The 17,545-nt window shown below is 44.1% G+C and overlaps 1 protein-coding gene across 6 annotated transcripts in view; it reads right to left on the bottom strand.

The window, feature by feature from the left end:
• spaca6 (sperm acrosome associated 6) overlaps positions 1–17,545 on the bottom strand; it is a 53,191-nt gene that overhangs the window by 30,800 nt on the left and 4,846 nt on the right. For all 6 annotated transcript variants that reach the window (XM_061820265.1, XM_061820264.1, XM_061820261.1 and 3 more), the window contains exons 4-5: positions 12,660–12,918; positions 1,555–1,616 (exon numbers count right to left, since the gene is read on the bottom strand). The gene's annotated coding sequence lies outside the window, so the exon portion shown is untranslated. The remainder of the gene's footprint in view (positions 1–1,554; positions 1,617–12,659; positions 12,919–17,545) is intronic.

Raw genomic sequence — 17,545 nt, 5'->3', positions numbered from 1 at the left:
GATGGAACATAGAGATTCTGGAAGCTGGGCTGAATGTTCGGTACGGCTTCAGAAAGTACCAAAAGCAGCGCGGCTGGCTATTCGCAATCAAACATCCCGTGGCTTCACTTCCACTCCCCTCACAATGTAGCAGACGTGTAACAATATGTTGCAATGCTGATTTTGTTTTTTTTTCGACCGGGCTCTTTATACCAAGATGGCAAAAGGAGCGTTGCCATAGGAACCTTTTGCCTGGCAACCCAAAGGGCTTGGCAACTAGCCAAACTGTTGCCATGGCACAGATGTGAACCTATGCATGCAGAGTTGCAGGTGTGACCAAGTCTTTCTTGGCCAAAAAATGTGCGAGTACGACAAAAAACACATTATCTGCAACTTTTGCCAATATTCTTTACTTGCACTCTGGAAATGGCCTTTAAAAAAAAAAAAAAAAAAAAAAATCAAATTTAGCCTGGTTGAGTTATTGATCCAGAGATAATCTGTTTAAAACTTTCAACATTCAAGCAGAGCTGTGGGGGCGTTCTTCATCTTTCGTTTCATCAAGTAACTTGACACGCACAGACAATAAGCTCACGCATAACTGAAAGTTCAACCGAGACAGGTAATATCGTCGCTCCTCCAAGCACGTACAGAACACAAACAATCTTATTTAGAGAGCCTTACTCGGCGGTACGAAAGCAAATAAGCACTTATGTCTCTCGGTTGACGTGAAGCAGAAGACTTTAAAATGACTAAAGCGAAACTATGCGAAATTATGATTGGAATGAATGATGAATTTATAAAGCATTTTTTTCAAACTTAAGGCTACGTATCCTCCTTTCCAAACGTTTCATCACCTTATTGTATAAATAAAATTTAGCTCTGTCCGTCTCCATCGTGAGTTAAAATCCACACAAGAAAAAAAATACATTTCTGGGGATGACGTAAAGGAGAGACAAAATGGTCACTGCGCCGTCCTCAGCTATACAGATACAGGATAAAGTACACATATATCATTTTACAATAAAACTTACTATGTTTACAATTTACCTGTGAATGAAAAAAAAACTTCAGGCGGGGTACACCCTGAACTGGTTGCCAGCCGAGCCGAGCCAAGCGTCCAAATAATCTTGCATGTTTTTGAGATGTGGGAGGAAACCGGAGTGCCCGGAGGAAACCAACACAGGCAAGGGGAGAACATGCAAACTCCACACAGGCGGATCGAACCCGGGTCCTCAGAACTGTGAGGCCAATGCTTTTCCTACCCTATTCCTCACCATAACATAATATAATCTTCCTTGGATCAACTCCTCTAAAATGTTTTGTGGAAATGACCAAAGTAACTTCTGTGTTCTCATGCTCACCAACAACAGAAAGTGATGAAAACATTTCTCTCGATGGTGGCTGGCGTTAAAGACGAGCTGTGTCTGCAGTGTAGGCCTTTTACGATGAGTGTGCTTGGACTAACTTGTAGGCATGAGGCTATTATGTGTTCACAACAGCGTGGTGGGACAGCGAGAAGTGGATAGGATGAGGAAATCCCGACAGGTCGCGTATATCGCGTCAAAATGGCGTTACCATCTGATGCCTTCCTGGTTCTCGTACAGCAGGTGCTCCTCAGCCAGAAGAAAAAATTCCATCTGAAACACACACACACACACACACACGGTGATCTTATTGGGAAGCCTTGGGACTTAAAATGATTGTTTAACCGAGAGGTCACGGGGGTCAAGATGTGAAGCAGCAAGTGTCACTGGAAAAGACTGCGGGCATTCATGAGCTGCTCAGATAAAATTGTCCAGAAGTGCGGCGGAAGATCCATTATCATCGTTGGAGCATTGCAGCATATTAATCTTTAAAGCACATTACTGCGTGGACAGAAGCTAATCTAGGCAGTCACATAATTCACAAAGTTCACAACTAGTTCAGCATTCCATCTCTTGAGGCCATAGACATATTATTTGATGAAAAAAAAAAAAAATCAAATCATACCCAACTTTAGCTAAACATTTATCAATTTGTCATATATTGGACCACGTCACACAAGTTTTAGGATAATCTCAGGCTTCAGTAAAGATACAACACGACATCACGCTTGCATCTTGAATGCTGGCATTTATGTAAACAGATTCTCCAATAACACGGCTGGGGTACTGACAGTAAATCATTTCGACTTTAATGTCATACAATTACTGTCGTGACACAAACCGACACGCACAATTTTCCGTGGCGTAAACACCGCGTCGCCTTGTATTTGTGATTATCTGCGAAGCATCTCAAACGGAGGGACGAGCGCCGGGCCTCCCGCCCCGGCCCGACAAATAGAACTTCAAAAAGAAGCAGCCGAGCAGCTTTCGCCAGTCTTCGACTTCACAATGAGCGTAACAACTCCCTGCCCGCTGGGAGCCGCGGCCCAGTTCATTTAGCCGTTGCGAGCCGCGTCTGTGCACGTGTCTTTGTTCCGCCGCCGGCTTCTCGGAGGGCTCCCCACCTTCTGCCAGCTACAAAGCGGATGTATGGAGGAACCTTTTGGACCTCAATTTTACAGAGGAAATGCCCCCCCCCCCCACACACACACATCTCCCTCTCTCCTCCTTTCTGTTTGCTCCTCACATGTAATGCCTGATTGACCACAGCACCCCTTAAAGAGGTCAAAGGGCAGACAAAACAGTCTGGCGTCATGGCAACCTGTGTGCCACCAACCAGAATGGTAGGTGGGGGGGAGCAAGGGGGCTCAAATGAGCTGTCAGTTAAGCCTTTTAAGAATGCTGCCTTGTGTTTGGACTGGTGTACGAGTGTGATACAGAATCTCTCTCACACACAATGCACCTGCACGATGAAAAGGTCCCCTCAAATCTGCACCCCGGAATAATGAAGTCAATTCCTACCGAGTGATGCATACAAACGGGCGCCTACAGAAGTATTGGGATGATGCCAGCGACTTGGGATCGCCTCGAAACCCGCACGCAGTCCTGCAAGTGTGCGTCGCTGCGCGTGAGGTACAATTCTTTCGCTAAGAGGTTCTTTGTGACCGGCCGATGCAGCGTGTCCGCGAAAGGGCGGGCGGGGTGTGTGTGTATGTGTGGGGGATGCGGGATAAATGGGAAGCAAATGCATTCAGATCAATACTGAGCTGGGAGACGGCGATTGGGACAGAGAGGAGGAGAGGATGATTGTGTGTGTGTGTGTGTAAGGGGGGGGGGGCATATGAAGGGACTGATTAATCATTCCTGCATTATTATTGATTTTCTGTTAAGGGGTTGACTCATACTCTGAATTATGTGCCTCGGTGTGTACGTGTGCGCCAGTCCTCATTGCGAGTGCCAAGTAATCAATTAGTCCCAGACTTCCCAACGGTTTCGCTCTGCTCTACAAACCCCCGAGAATGTCTCCATGCGCAAACCGTTTTTTTTTTTTTTTTTTTTTTTAAATCTAGCACGACTATCTCAAAAGAGTTTAATCCACAGCACTTGGATTTGAAGAAAAGGAAAAAAAAAAAGTGAAATATTGTTTTCAACGCTGAACAGGAACGAGGAAGGGGGGGGGGTGAACAGGAAATCCCCTGTGAGGAGCTAATGAGGAGCTGACGACCAAGCAGACATAACAGGGTAGGGGGTGGGAGGGGGGCTTAACGGGCCTCTGACATTGACTGCGACTTTGTTCGCTCGTATACTTGGGGGCGGGCGAGCGCACCTGGGCCAACACACGAGCTTGTGAGGTTTTAGGCGGCGTTCAAAAGATGCACTGCGCAGCCTTCACTAAGTGAATGGAACCTCCACTTAGCGTTACCTTGAACTTGAACAATGAGGCCGGTGTTTGTGCTGGGGGGCCGCACTTCCTGACCTTTCCACGCCTGCGCGGAGGCAGCCGACCGCGGCCGCTCCTTTCATTTTACAGATGTGACCCTGCAGACCCCGACGTACAATGCTCGCCTCTACTTCCTCCTGGCTCTTGGCCAATGTTTGTTTTTGATGCCGCATTTCTGGAAATAGCATTAATTGCTACATCTATGAACCATTGTTTGCGTTTTGTTCCAAAATGCGGTGAAAGTGACATATGTTCGAACATTAGCAGACCTGAAGCCAGGCTTAAACACTTACATGCTAACTAACCACGTTAACTGCTGTGATCGAGTTCTCTCTAGAGGATGAAAGAGACTCGCTCCAGATGAAACCTGGTATTACATTACGGAACCTTTTGAGAATGGCGAAAAATATGAAAATACAGAAAGCAAACTTGCGGGTTCGTGCACAGAAAGCTGCACATCACGAATCTCATTTTGATAAAGACGGCCGAGGTCACGATTCAATGAGCAGATAATGGCCCACGAAACAAATGGTTGCTTTCCCTTCTACTTTTCTCCTTTCCGACAATTGGATCCGAGTCACAGACGGTGTGCTTCGGTCCGCCTTCGTCTTTCTTCTTCACACGGTGTACGCCGCCGCCTCCTCTTCTTCGTCTGGCACCGGAGAGGTTAGCACACGGGCAGATGACACTTCTGCCGTTGGAGAGCATGTGCTTCACATAATGGAGGGCATTGGATACAATGCCAGGTAAAATGAGCAGATGTGAAGGATGATTAACTATGAACATTAATTTTACACTCAATGCACACTTTAGCAGCTGCAAAACTTTCAATGACAATTTGACTTCACAGACCCTTCCCCCCCAAAATAGAATATCATGGAGAAATTTCTCTCTTTCCATAATTCCATTCAAAAAGCGAAACTTTCATTGATTATATTCAGGGCCCACAGTTTAAACAATTTTAAATATCAGGAATTCCCAAAAAATTGAATAGGATGAAGGAATCACCTTTTATTCCACAATTTTGTCGCAAAAAAAAAAAAAAAAAAAAAAAAAGAAATTGGGGTCAAAATCAAATCAAATACTTCAAAAATGATATGGTAATCATCCATATTTGGTTAGGAATCCCTTTGCTTGAATCATTGCCTGGATGCACCGTAGCATTAAGGGAATCAGTCTGGTAGTTATGGAAGCCCAGATGTTCTTGATGCTTGTGTCCTTATTTTGTTTTTGGGTCTGGTGGCCCTCATTTTCCTCTTGATAATACCCCAACGGTTCTTAATCAGGTTTTGATCCGGCGAGTTGGCTGGCTAGTCAAGCTCTGTGATGTCTTGGGCATCAAAGCAGGTTTTGGCGCTTCTGGCGGTATGGGCAGGGGGAATCTTCATGCAGATCCTGTGCGGAAGGAATCATGAAGTCCTCTAGAACATTCTGGTAGACAACTGCGGTGACTTTGGGTTTAAGAAAGCAGAGTTTACCAACACTTGCAGTTGACATTGCACCCCAAAAGATGACCGACACTGTACCATACTTCATATGGGTTCTCTTCCTCACCTGTCTTCCTCCAAACTCTTGGACCTTTCCTGAATCTTAATTCCTGAATGAAAGGCACACTTTACTCTCATCGGAAAAGAGGACCTCAGAGCACTGCCCAACAGTCCAGTCCATCTTCTCCTCGGTCCATTTGAGACGCTTCCGAATGTGGCTCAAGGTTCAGAAGTGGCCTTGATCGGAGGAACCAGACAGTTTCAGGGTGCGTCTGAAAGTGGTGGTTTTTGAAGCTGATGACTCGTGGCTTATTACACTTTTTCTGGATCCCTCCTAGATTCTTGAATCTTCTGTCTTTGATAATCTGCTGAAGCCCATGGTAATCTCTTTTGATGATGCTTCTTCTACTGATACATTTTGTCCTTTCACGAGACTTTCCATCCTTCCCTCAGAACGTTTATGGCTCACACATCCTATCGAGCATATCGATGATGGTCTTCTGGCCAGTGGTCGACTCTGCGGTATTCCCCAAATTGAAGCCAACTGAGACTACTAAACCAAACTGGAGAGATTTAACGACACCTGGAGAAAATTCTAGATGTGCTTTGCGCTGCGTAAATGATTTGTGTGTGACATTTTAATGGGATGATTTCTTGAGAGGGTTCTAATCTTTTTAATTCCTGATTGTGAGTTTGGTGTGCTGAAAGGCCAATTTATGTAAAAATAAAAACTTAAAATTGCGTAAATTGTGGGCCTTCTATCTGTAATCTATGAAAATGTAACTGAATAGAATTGTGAAAATGAATAAACTGTTCCATGATATTCAAATTTTTTTTGAAAAGGTTCTGTGTATAAAGACGCACATTTTGATGGTTGTCGGTAACAAAGGGCAAATGGCTACATCAACTCAAAGTGTAGAAGAATCAACTCAATAATAGATTATTATCCACTGGCAACAGCCCAAATCAAACAAATCCAGACAAGCATAAACAACAACACATTTGACCTCACAGTTAAATGAAAAAAAAAAAAACACAAAAAAAATTGAACTGGTGAACGCAAGAAATGTTCATGTAATGGATTTTTTCCTCTCTTCTTCCTGCCTGGGTTCTCTGCAGCTAAGCCAGGGTCCTCCGACTGACCAAAACATGCATAATTTGGACAGTTTGAAGTGCTTAGAGGTGAAATTACACGTGAATGGTTGTCTGTATCTAAATACCAGGCTTGTGACTGACTGGTAATCTGTGCAGGGTATAATTTGCCTCTCTCCCAGTGTCAGCTGGTATAGTCTCCAAGACTGCTTGTTACAAAGTACACGGTGCGCATTATGCCAAATGAGCGCCCGAAGAACACTCGTAACCTCAAGCAACTGGCTCAATTAGCCTGCAAAAGGACTGACAACACATCAAGGATAAATGGTAAATGGATTTCATTTATAGAGCCTCTTTCTAGATTCTAAGCACCAAAAGGGCCTTTAACAAATGGCACCTCGTTACCACAATGATGATGGTGCAAGGGGCAGTGGAAGGAAAGTAAATGGCTCATCCACACACACACACACACACACACACAGATGATGCAGTTTGTTTTGTGCAAAGGGTTTCGGTTTCAAGCTCAAGGACATGGAGGTGTAAGGGAACTAACCTGGAGTTTCACGGTTGAGACGTGGACACTCCAAATCCGGAGCCAAACTGCTAATCCAACTCTTTGGGCAATTGAAATGTTTGCAGAGGAGAAAAGATATGATGCTCAAGAGAGCATGAATGTGGTTGTGGCGGTGGCAATTTTCTCTTCAGCCTGATCGAAATGAAAATAACCAAAGACATGCACAATGATAGTGCACACAGTCAAAAAAAAAAAACTAACCCAGAAGAATTCTCACACTAGCGTCATTCAGTTGCTTCATTCTTTCACCAGGGAACACCACATGGCTTAATGGCAAACCAGGAATAATACCCTCCATCTGTATTTCAACAAGGGACTGACCCTGACACCAAAGACGGCCCACTCAGTCAAATACCTATTTCGCAAAAAGTACTACACACAAGGGCAAAATATGGTTCAAGTAACTAACCATTTCTCCAACTTTTAAAAGCGGTTACTCATAAAACGTTGAAGCGTCATTGAAAGCACCAGAGAGAGGAGGTTTGGACATTCTCAAGAAAACTGGTGAAAGGAAAAAGCCATGCATCAAGCACGACGTGGAAAAGTAGTGGCAGAGGCCGTTGGAAGAGACGAAAAAGAATAAAATTCTCGCTGCTGATTTTCAAAAGCTTTGCACCAGTCTAGAACTACTAACCCGCAGGTGACCACCTCTCCCTCCAGGTAATTGTACAAAGCCAACACTCAGTCCTTCCAAAGAGAATATTCTTCATAGTTTGGCTTTCATTCAAAATGGGAACTAAAATCCTTTTTTTCTCCCTCGCAAGATTATGTCGTATGTAGTACCCCCGATTTTCAAAATAAGATCACAATTGCTCTCAGACTTGCGCTGTGAACCTTGTATGACCAAAGCAGGAAAACAGGTTGGTGGACTACCCGACGATGCGGCGATAACTGCTGGTTGTTGACGTGAAGCTTCGGACCCAACCACGCTCAACTTTCATTCAAACCATTTTGTCATCAATGCGTAGTTATGTATCATAGTATACACAGGGAATCTGCAACTTATTTTAAGGGTTTGGTCACGTGACATTCGCCTTGCAAGCACAGTTGTGACGTTAATTTCAGTCAACAGTAAAGATGTCGGAACCAAGAGATGGATGAAAGTTCGTGATTTAATGATTACATTTTAGAATAGTGGGGGAAAATATTCTTGCAATATATATATATAAATATATATATAAACACACACAGGGGCTTAAGGCATTAGTAAAAAAACAGTTCCGCTCTACATTCAGATCAAACAGATATTTCCAGCAAGGAGTTAATGCGTGACCTTCGTGCATCTGTTCAAAATGCCATCCATAGCACAACACAGGAATCATGGCAGACAGGCTCCTAAACATACTACAGCATTTTTTTTTTTTTTAAATGAAAACACGCTTACAGGGTGCACAGATTCGTTTACGTCAGTGCAGAAAGTTATCAATTCAGAGAAAGCAAGTACAAAGTAAGGAAATGCATTATAAAATGGGCCGGCCACAAATGAATAAACACCTCCAAATGAAAACATTTGCACAGATTACTGATGAGAGACAAATTGAAAGTGTTTTTCCGTTTAGATTTATTACCACCATTTTTTCAGGGAGCACAACACACGAGTATTGGTGGGTGGGGACACTAGCCATCCCTCCATCTTAGTTGAAGAGCCAAAGAGAGGCGAAGGACATTGTGCCGCAGTCAGGTGCACGGCACTATTTCTGCGATACCGCACTACGGCGCTGGACTGAAAAGATTGGGTTTAATCTAGGATGGCGAAAAGGTTGTTTCACTGGCGAAGCTACACGAAAACTACGGGGAATGCGTTTCACCTCTTTTGTCAAAGCCGCGTGACTCCCTCGGAGGCACAAACGGATGTCGCGCTAACCCTTTCGGGGTTTAGGTCCATTCATCATCTGAGAGTGAAAGATTGAAATCTTGGTTGATTTAACTTCATCAAGAGGAGCATATTTCATACCTGTCATCTTAATAATAAGAGTAAAAAAGACATTCATTCTATGAATGATGTAAAAAAAAAAAAAAAAAAGCTCTGCATCAACAGTTTGGCAACTTGCTCTACCCTGACATACATAAGTTTCGAGAACCAGACACAAATGTTGCTTCTGAGCCACAAGTACAGTACAGTACTTTGAAAGATGGATTTTAGACAAGGCTACTTTACCTTCCAAATGAATAACATGACGAGATAATCACATACAGCAGGGGTCGGGAACCTACGGCTCGCGAGCCATACGTGGCTCTTTTGGTAGTTGCGAATGGCTCGCGGAGCCCTCATAACGACATACTGCACATGCGATTTCTGTCGTGCAGAGAAGGTTTGTCTTAGCGGGGTTGCCGTAGTTAGGTGTGGGAGGGAACCCAAATGACGTACAGACAGTTTGGCCAAGTGGGTTGCCGTAGTTTTTGCGTGGTAGTCAATGTCCAGAGGTGCAGAAGGGTCTAATGCGTATTGTGTCGGAACAACTAAATATGGAAACGCTTTTGACAAAGGTCACGCAAAGAAAGAAATATGAGTACCACCGAAGTTTTCAACAAGAATGGATGGTCTTTTTTGGAGATGGAGGGTTCTGCTGTGTGTTTCAATTCACAGATGGGGAGTATGCCAAACCGTTTGTACTCGACGTCGCCAATCAACACTTTGCCAACTTCGCATAAAGACAAGATAATCAAACGAACAAAATTGTTATTGCTATTGTCGGCAAGAACTGCTCACCATCCCACCGTCATGATGGAAAATCAGATTGAATTACGTTCACGATTAACGGACGGAAATCTCAACCCCTTTGTGACGATGTATGAAATAGACTATCAACCTATTAGCAAAACCAGGAAGCACCTGAAGTCGCATTAATGGTAATTAGTACTTTTGTAATCATCGGTGAGCAACAGCGTAACAATGAGACTTTATTGAACTATGTTGGTTCTACATAAATGCGCAAATTCACCTGTATTTACTTTAAATATTGCGTGGCCCTTTTGAAATTAAGTTTTAAAATATTTGGCATTTATGGCTCTCAGTCGAAAAGGTTCCCGACCCCTGACATACAGTACACTTTAAGCATCAGCCTCTTTACAAGGGAACATTCCCCATGCCATAAATGAGCACATCATTCGACGAAAGGAAAGTGTCGGAGGAAAAACAGACTTTCAACCTGGTTATTAATCTTAGTTTTCACCCTTGCTGAAGGAAACTGCTGCTTATCAAGTAGGAACGCCCTGCGGGTATCCAGCTGGAGCCCTCCCAAACGCAGCCCCATTTCAACCCTGCGTCCTAGACCAGAGACACAAATGCAACTGGAACACTTAGTCCAGAGGGAATATCGCACGCTCAGACCGTGAGAGAGCTTTAGCACTTCCATAGTGGATGGTCACATGGTGTACACGCTCTCTCTCTCTCTCTCGCTCTTTCTCTCTGTGTCCGCATACTGGATCATGCCTGTTGTGTGTAGACCTTCACACCAAGGCTGCATAATTGATTGTGAAGACCGAGTTGTGTTTCGTCACACGGAGGGGAAATCGCGCGACATTTTGCCACTCTGTTGTTGAAACGTCACAGATCCATTTATGGAAATTTCAAGCCGAACGTGGTGAAAATAACCGATATATTTGCAGCCTGGCGTAAACAATTTATTTCTCAGTACGATTAAGTGCAAGTTTCTCATGCCTTGCACGCTTTAAGGACCGTATTAAAAGAAACAGTCATACAATTCCGAATCTCCCAAAGATACCAAGTGCTTTGTTCACAGCGAGGACATTGAAGGTCATACTTCTCAAATATTTAACAAAGAACTTGGCAACAGTGCGGAGGAAAAAAACACTTTGTAACTTGAAGAAACCTTGAAGAAACGCAAGTAAAGATTTACCTTCTCTGGTTGTTGAAGAGATATTTGGCACAGGCGCAGATGGAATGCCTTTCAAAATCTTTGATGAAATATTTGAGATGTTTTCATGACAACCTTCTTCAATTGCACTTTGAGCATGGAGAAGGTAAACTCACGATATTGCCTCATACATTAACTTCCGGATTCTTTAAGTACATGCATCTTGACTTGCACTTTTATTGAAGGTTTGTGAAAGTTAGCCCTAAGAAACTACAAGGACAGCTTTCGAGAATTCTACTTGATTTCTCAAACAACAAAGGCTAATATTGCTGCCGAGATGATTTCAAGTTAGATTTTTTTTTTCCCCAAGTGCACATTACTACAGTGTTGTTAGCAATGAGTTAGCAAGCATGTCCTATAATCGTCACAAATACAAAACTACTTTTGGAGTACAGTCATCCAAACAGGGCTGTTGCTATTGATTTTAGTCATCAATTATTAAGTATAATAATTGGTTCGGAATAGTATTGTTTAAGACCTCATGGTACATAGAATTGGAGCAGTTATATACTCACAAGTACTGCAGTTTATCCAATTACTACTAGGCAGGGATGGCATTCAACTCTCGACATTGTCAGTACTGCATTCAAAACTAACCTCTTGAACTTAAGGTGCAAATAATTACTCAATCCCATATCCATGTTCAACAGTACCAGATCTTTATAGTGAAAGGTCAAGTTTGTTAGTTTTTCTTTGTCTCTTGATTGTTACTGAACTACTGTTAACAAGCGTATAACTACTATGTATTGAAATGTCACAATATCGTACTATAAAACGGAATGTTGTTTAAGATTAATTAAGACTGTGTTCTCGCACGAAGCCATGAAAATAATTGTAAAAATCTGAGCAAATTCTGGGTGGTAATGAAAAAAATCTCTTCAGACAGCTTCTTGCTAAATCTTAATGAATTTACTTCAATTTATAAATTGCCAGGATGGCATCATAGAGAAGAATCTGCTCTCAATTACATTATTTGGATACATAAAGCACAATATCTTCAGTCAAATATCTGGATTGACTTTTAAAAATGAGTCTCAATAATGCACAGATTACAACAAGTCAGCCTCTGCGATTTTTTTTTCTTTCTGCCCTCAGCTGAACGCCGCTCCCCGGCAGGGGAGACAAGCGGGGCATCTCTGTCAATTTGCATGCAGTCACGGTGAAGTTCAAGGCCCGAGAGCTGTAAGCAGGTCTCCATGGAGATGGAGAGCCTGGAGTGAAACAGGGCACATGTGGAGGAGAGAAACGGACACAATAGCTGCTGCGAACACGCGGGGAGGTGAGAGTGGATGAGGTGAGAGGTGCACGGACACAATCGCGCCAGGTATGAAGAGGAGTGGGCACACGGAGCAATGAGTGTGGGAACGCGTTTTGAAAGCGGGCGAAATTACCAAGTGTACAATTTGTCACTGTGTGGGGAGCGTGATAGCTACATAATCCAAATTCCCAACGTCAACTCTGAAACATCGACACGCTTAAATAAATGTAACAACGTTTTACCGACTGTGCAAAATAAGAGTACCTGACCTGCCGCTCTTTCGCATTCAGCAACCTAATGGGCCTTCAAATCAGCCTTTGACTATTAGCAAGCTGACCCAACTAGACCTTAAACTGTTTGGCAAATACTATGACTGCAATATACATTTGCAAATACTAGATAATGCTGGGAATACAGGAGAAGCTTGGAGAAAAAAGAATATTTTTGCTGGAGTGGGAAGTAGGAACATTTCCTCTCCAAACTACAAAACCCACGAACAAGACAAGAGACAAAGAACTTGGCATAAAACTCGAATGTGTTTAATTTACTTGTTAAATAACTTCAAGAGAGCGAGTTAATACTTTTACCTTGTCCCGCGTTTTCAACCACTTGGTTCCTCCCACTCGGTCCACTCGGGAGTTCGTGCTGTCCCTCTTAACTAGCACGGCTTGCTTTTCTGTTTTCCTTCCAGCCCCTCGCGCCAATTCACCCTTCGCATTTTATCCGCCGCGTGGGGTAAAACCAGCGGGCTGGCAGAGGTGCCGCCGGGACGCCGTTCGCTTAAGCTTTGCAGAACCGGTTCCGCGCTGGTGCCACCAAAGTCTCGGGAGGTGCAAAGAGCTGGAGCTGAGAAAAGGGAAGGAGGAAGAAGGCATCAATCGCCTCGTGTGTGTGTGTGTGTGTGTGCGAGCGCATGTGTGTGTTTGTGTGTGTGTATGCCTGGTAGGAATGAAGGAGACGCGAGGGAGGGACGGCGATTCAGAGAAAGGAAGGTGGGAGGGAATATGTGGAAAGGAAAAGGGGAGGAGACATTTTTCAATTTTTCTTGTTGCAAGTATTTTTTGAATTTCCCCCCCTTTTCCTTCACTATGCGCCAAATAGTATGCAGCGAGGAACCTCGTCAACAGGTCATTCTTTTCCCCCCTTTGTTATATTCTCCTTTGTCGGCGCCAGCTGTGTCTTTAAGCCTGTGCACTTGAACTCAGAGGGCTGTTCTTTCTCGGTGTACTTCCCCTCTGCTGGCCCCCCGAGCATACAGGAAAGACACTAAGCTCGCAGGAGTGTGTGTGCGTGAGGGAGAGGCGGATAGAGAGAAAGCACAGAGGAACAAAAAGGGGCAGAGGGAGAAATGCAGATGGGGGAAGGGAAAGGTTTGTAACTGGTGGTTCAAGGCTAGGCCAGCCTTTCGTGTCACATGTAAAGGCATTTCCGAAGACTGTACCGCTGGAACTGCAACATGTGCGCCACAATCAGCGCCACGGTATCCTAATGAGAACATGTGTTCTTTGACTATTTTAAGGCCTGCATCAATATTAATGGGCTGCCTAATGTGTTTGAGGACTGCTGCTGAAATATTGATTGGGAAGAATAAAGTGTGTTTGTAGCAGCCAACACGTCAAGAGGAGAGTGCAAGGTTAACGTCAGACCACGGAACGGTTCTGCAAAAACATCTCCATAGCAACTGCTGGCATGTTTCACAATCATGCATTTTCTTCATGCCAAGGGTGTCAAGATTTTTGGTGTGAAGCATTTGTCTCCCCACCCAACAAAAGAAAAGCCTACTCGCTCACCTTGAGTGATTGGGTTGTGGAGACGGCAAAGAAAGGAGCGGGCCAGTCAGGAGATCTGGAAAGATTCGGAGGCCAACAAGGGCAAACTGTAAACTGACCCACCTCGCGCTCCTCCTCTTGCACAGGCTTGCATATGTTCAATTGTTGTGCTTGACATATGTGGTGGCCTCTGCTGAGGTATACATTCTGGACAGACTCAAAATGTAAAGTGTGATACAATTATAAGGCTGTTAACAACAATAGCCTCTTGAGACCTCAGCTTTTGTCTAGTGGCCATTTTTTTTTTTTTTTTAGTTCTCCTTGCCATTTTAAGATAAGTACGACCGAATAAAGTGGCGTAACTAAACTTGGTCTTTGTGCAGGAAGAGTTCCCCCCCCCCCCCCAACAAATGATGTCCTTATATGTGAACATTTGGCTAATCATAACACAAGGACCACAAGGGCCCAGTTGGTTTATGTAGACAATTTTAGCTTCCAACAATAAGTGGCTGTCTCAAAAATCAATGTCCTCATATGACTACAACTGATTGATCCAACTGTATGACGCAAAAACAATTACACAAAAGGAAACAATTACAATTACTGTTCTTGAACATTCTTTCATCTGTAGCTTTATCTAACTTGCTTCGACTAACAAGTAGAAGAGATAGCGAGGGTGGACGACTTTAAATACTTGGGGTCAACAATCCAGAGCAATGGTGAGTGTGGTAAGGAAGTGAAGAAACGGGTCCAAGCGGGGTGGAGCAGTTGGCGGCAGGTGTCTGGCGTTCTATGTGACAGAAGAGTCTCCGCTCGGACGAAGGGCAAAGTTTATAAAACAGTGGTGAGGCCGGCCATGATGTACGGATAAGAGACGGTGGCACAGAAGAATCAACAGGAAGCAGAATTTCAGGTGGCAGAAATGAAGATGCTGAGGTTCTCGTTCAGAGTGAATAGGATTGGATAGGTTTAGAAATGAGCTCATCAGAGGGAAAGCCAAAGTTGGATGTTTTGGAGACAAGGTCAGAGAGAGCAGACTTCGATGGTTTGGACATGTCCAGAGGCGAGAGAGTGAGTATCGGTGGTAGGAGGGTGCTGAGGATGGAACTGCCAGGCAAAAGACCGAGTGGAAGACCAAAGAAAAGGTTGTTTGATGACATGAGGACTGTGGGTGTTAGAGAAGAAGATGCACGAGATAGGCTGAGATGGAAAAAGATGACACGCTGTGGCGACCCCTAACGGGACAAGCTGAAAGAAAAGAAGAAGAGGTATACATTAGGTCTCATGCATCACACACAAGACTTTCCAGAGTTCTTTGCAAAGTATAGAATTTTCTTTTTTTTTCCCCCCGAGGGACAACTGAAGTGGACAAAGATGTAGGGGACTGGAGCAACCCGAGATCTTTTGCCTGACGGTGGAAGGTGTATGTTGCGCAACATGAGCATCTTTAAGAATGACATCACTCTCGCTGATGAATACCTTGGCCACTACCATCTCAAACGCCAGAAACGTCATGACAGCCTTCCTTGGGCGACCAATTTCCCAGTTATCTCTGTGACAGTCACCAGAGCTATTGACAGGAGCAAGATCTGTGAAGTGCATCGCCTTTCGAATGGTACACTTTTATGTTCGGTAGTCGCTTATCATCCTATTTGACAAGTCAACTCCTCCCATCTTTGAGTTGTACTCGTGCACATCTTTTTTCTTTCTTGGACCACTGCTGCTAAGTGTCCGATGACTGCTAAGCATGAACAGTAGAGAATAACAAAACTGGCTGATCCTCAGAGCACTTGACAATCCATACTTGGGCATCTGCCTTGGTTACTGTGCCTGACAAACCTCTTCCTTTCTGTTTCAGGGTTTTGTCATTTGGTATCTTTTTTTATTCCTTGAGAGACCAACTCTTTATCACAATAGCAGTAAGGTATACCTCATTTTTCAGCACGTGATTTATAGCTTGTGTGCCGGTGAAGAGTGGTCACAATACATTCAGTCAGAGTTTCAGAGAGACATTTGATGACCAATGTTCCTCAATCCAATCCTTCTCAACCCTGCACCTGCAAAGCTAGTGTCTTTCAGCCCGGGTAGACTTCAAAGCGTAGCAGTATTCCATCCACTGATGCCAGCGCAAAATACTTCATTCCCACTGGAATTTGCTTTAGTGGTACATACTGCTGGAATGTACATGCCCATGCAATTGGGATCATCTTTTCATCTACTGAGACCCTCTGAATATCCGCTTCATGGAAAGAATCCCTTTTCAGAATCTGTCGATTTTGGGAAGATCGTCATCGACGACAATTTTCAGGTCGCTTTGACGAACCGATCCGTCCGATTGTATCACTAACGACAGTCAGTGCACTGCTCAACATAATCCAGTGGCAGCCAATTACTTCGCTTATGTAGCATCTACACCGTGAAGCATGTCTTTCACAAACCTTGATAAATCTGTTGTTAGTTTATTTAACGACATGCCTAAGAAGATATGGCACATGAAGGAACTAATTCCAGGTATAAATTCTTTTTTCTTTCGGCTTGTCCCGTTAGGCGTCGCCACAGCGTGTCATTCTTTTTCTGTCCAAGCCTATCTCCTGCACTTCCTCTCTAACACCCACAGTCTTCATGCCCTCCCTCACCACATCCATCAACCTTTTCTTTGGTCTTCCTCTTGCTCTTTTGTCTGGCAGCGTCATCCTCAGCACCCTCCTACCAATATGCTCACTCTCTCACCTCTGAACATGTCCAAACCATCGAAGTCTGCTCTCTCGAATCTTGTCTCCAAAACATCCACCTTTGGCTCTCCCTCTAATGAGCTCAATTCTAATCCTATCCAACCTGCTCACTACGAGCGAGAACCTCAACATCTTCATTTCTGCTACCCCCAGTTCTGCTTCCTGTTGTTTCTTCAGTGCCACCATCTCTAATCCGTACATCATGGCCGGCCTCACCACTGTTTTATAAATTCTGCCCTTCATCCTAGCGGGGACTCTTCTGTCACATAGAACACCAGACACCTTCCGCCAACTGTTCCACCCCGCTTGGACCCGTTTCTTCACTTCCTTACCACACTCACCATTGCTCTGGATTGTTGACCTCAAGTATTTGAAGTCGTCCACCCTCGCCATCTCTTCTCACTGGAGGTTCACGCTTCCCCCACCGCCCCTCTCATTCACGCACACATATTATGTTTTACTTCAGCTAATCTTCATTCCTCTCCTTTCCAGTGCATGCCTCCATCTTTCTAATTGTTCCTCCACCTGCTCCCCGTGTTCATTGCAGATCACAATATCATCTGCGAAAATATAATCATCTGCACCCTGAAACATGTCTACTTACACTTTCACAAACGTTGATAAATCGTAGTTTATTCAACAGCATGCCTCAGAAGATGTGGCACATGAAGGAACTAATTCCAGGTATAAATTAAACTGAATGATTACGAGTTTGTCTTATCAACCTGCCTGGGCACTCGTTTCTTTACCGATCAATTGTGATGCCGTTGGTTGCTCCGTTCGCCTCACGTGAAAGCTCTTGAGCCTGTCCATCCAACCCCCTGGGATGAAAAATCCAAGTGAACTAACTCCCCTTCAGTTTTCCCATCCAGGGCAAAAAAAAGCATGTGCTTCAGCACCATTTGGACTCTTATCTGTCCCTGATACCAGTGTGCAAGATGCAGACAAATCAATACAGGTGTGTAATTGCAT

This window comes from Syngnathoides biaculeatus, chromosome 5 (genome assembly GCF_019802595.1).
Source record: "Syngnathoides biaculeatus isolate LvHL_M chromosome 5, ASM1980259v1, whole genome shotgun sequence".
NCBI classification, from domain to species: Eukaryota; Metazoa; Chordata; class Actinopteri; order Syngnathiformes; family Syngnathidae; genus Syngnathoides; species Syngnathoides biaculeatus.
The sequence above is the reverse complement of the archived record's forward strand: the minus strand, read 5'-3'. Positions and strand labels throughout refer to the sequence as shown.